The sequence below is a fragment of the Chaetura pelagica genome, unplaced genomic scaffold, assembly GCF_000747805.2.
Source record: "Chaetura pelagica isolate M959 unplaced genomic scaffold, ChaPel_1.0 scaffold35, whole genome shotgun sequence".
Taxonomy (NCBI): Eukaryota; Metazoa; Chordata; class Aves; order Apodiformes; family Apodidae; genus Chaetura; species Chaetura pelagica.
The window spans coordinates 52,680-55,524 of NW_009953383.1; positions in this window are offsets into that span (position 1 = coordinate 52,680).

A 2,845-nucleotide genomic window follows, 5' to 3' on the forward strand; every position below is an offset into this window, starting at 1 on the left:
GGCAGAGATCAGGAGGAGAAGCTCCGGGCGTGGGCCCGGCGGGGCTCGGCCCCGGACCTGCCGGGCGCTGTGGTCGCTGTGGCACTGAAGGGCACGGCTGGTGAGTGAGCAGGGTGGGACTGGAGTTCGTTAGTTCAGCGCCCTGTGCTGGGCCTGGTTTTGGATTTTCAAAACCTATTGTGGCCTTGCCTGTGAGAAGCAGCGTTTTCACTTGGGAGGGGCAGGGCGCACAGCAGACAGGAGGAGGAAGATTGATGGTGGGTATTTTGGAAGCTGTCCTTCACGGGAATGATGGTGCCTACTTAGTTTGAAAGTATTTTGTCACTTTATAAAGCATCCATTGTAAAAACATCTGCGTCAGTCACTCCACACACATGAACAGCAATTATAATAATCCCAGCCCAATTGCCTGGAGATATTAGCTCTTCTTACAAACAACCAAAGTGGGTGGACATTTCAAGAGCTGCAGAATAGTATGAGTCTAAATGACGCTGTAGATTTTAAACCTACAAAGTTTTCAAATGCAATAGCACCCTCTGATACTTCCCTTGGCTTTGCAGATGGATTTTCATCTGCTTTGCCATATGAGAGTGCTCTTTTTCTCCATTTTTGCTGCATGCAAAATGGACACAAATCAAGAAAGAAAGTTCCTGGTGATGGGTCTGGGCCAGCAACTCTGAGGTTAGTGGCAGGATTTCCACTGCCCTCGGGTGGCTTGGAGCCTGGCCGTAAATACCAAGGGATACAGCAAAACACATAATTTTGTATCAAAGTCCTATCATATGCTCATAAAAATAGAAGAAAAACAGAGCTGTTTCTTCTCCACCCCTTGCAATCTTTTAGAATTACCATGATTGGAGCTGTCACTTGGAAAACCTGAATTCCCTGTGAGCGGATGTATCTAGATGGTGACTGAGCAGCTTGCCTGCCTTCAGAGCCTGACTGCTGCTGCCTCGTGTTTTTAAATCAGTCCTCAGCCTGCTGTCTACATCAGCCCCCATGCCCTGTAAGGCTCCCGAAGGGAAGCAACTTCAGCCAGAGACGCCCTCCACAACCCTGCAGAGAAGACACAGCTGGCCCTAGGACATCTGAGGTCTCGGGACCCATTATTTTGTGTCATGCTTGGATAGGAAGAGGAGGGTTCATTGTGTGGGGATCAGAAGCCCACCCTTGCCGCATGGGCCCCCTTGTCCTACAGAAAGAGGTTTTTAAGCTGCAAGGTGGCTCAGATGCTGCTCTGGCTCGTGGGTCCCCTGCGGATGGTGGGCTCAGGATGTCCTGCAGAGGCAGCCCTGCAGCCAGGAGCAGAGCCAAGCCAGGGACAGCCCAGTGTGTCCCATGGCAGTGAGTAGAGCCGGAGGCAACTACGGGAAGGGATGGATGTCACGTTCCCTGCAATCAGGGCAGAGCAGGGGGTGGGCTGGAGGTGGTGGAGGCCTGTGGGCTGGTCTCAGCTCTCCCGGAGGATGCTCCCTCCTAGCAGGCTCATGGAGCTGTCCCCCCAGGTCCAGCACTGGCAGCAGGTTTTGTGTTTCTGTGGTTTTGGGGCTGTTTTGGAAGCTCACGGAGGTGATGGCACCAATCTGTCACACAGAGCTCTCTCCCCTGCACCCCGGCAGCTGCTGTGCTGCCTTTCGCTCTTCACCAATAGCCTTGTCTGCCCTTAAAATTTACTGATACATGATCTGGCAATACCAGCAAACAGTCCCATTGTAGATACATAGAAGAGACCTTTTATGAGTGTAACTTATACTAGTGCTCAAAGCCAAATAATCTATGCTGGAAAAAGCACTGACACCCTTTGGTCCCATTGACTCCTCTCTCTAAACACCAGTGTCTGCATTTGCTGGCTAAAATACGCGACTGTAGCTCCTGCCACCATGCCAGCATCATGTGTCATGAATCCCCGTCCACCTCCAGGGGTTCAGAGGCTGGATCCCTGAGGCACAGCCCTGGCTTTGCTGAGCCAGGGCTCCTGTCCTTGGGTGGCTGGGCTCAGCCCTGCGTGACTCAGTGGATGGGGAATGTTGAGCCAGGTTTATCTTCTGGGGGGATTTGCTGGGGCGGGAGGGAGTGCAGCTCCGTCTGGGGGCAGCCTAGATGTGCAACACTTGTCCAGGCTCCCTCTGCAGCTGAGGGAAGAGAGGCCTCCAGCCAGGACAAGTCATGTCTTCCCCATGTCTCCCAACTCAGCAGATTCTGAGCTGGTTTCTGTAAGAGAAAGGAAATTCTTATCTCGGGTCTCACTCACAGCCACAATTGCTTTCTAGCAATGTCCCCTTTTGCTTCTGTTGCTAGACTGTTGTGCAGGAGCTGCCTTTGTGTCCCCAGGAGGTGCCACACACTTTGCTGCAGGTACCACACTCTCCTCTGCCTCAGTGCCCCACCGAGCTCCTGGAGCTGCCAGACACTGCTCTGGGAAGGTGTTGGGTGGGCTGTGGACCTGCTTTACTGACTGGTGTCTTCAAGTGGACCTGAAAAGTTCTGGCAGCCCCAGCTTCCCTCCTCCCCTTTAGTGCTGGTGGCCAATGGAGGAGTTTTCACTCTCCTGCTGCCTCCCCCTCATGCAGGGGGAAGACAACAACCTGTCAGGATTCCCATAGGAAAAGGGCTGCGGAAGTGCCGTGTTGTGCTGGTTTAGAACAATGCAGGCCATCTCTGAACCGCCGCTCTGGGCCCGGAGTCAGCGGCCTCCCCTTCCTCCTGCCCTGCAGCGAGGAGCTCTGCTCTGTCTGTAAACAAGTTGTCTTGCTCTGTTCCGGTGGGAGCTGCATTTTCTGGGCGTCTCGTCTGGATAAGGCATCAGCAGCGCTGCGGGATGAAAGGGGATGTGCAAGATGTTATT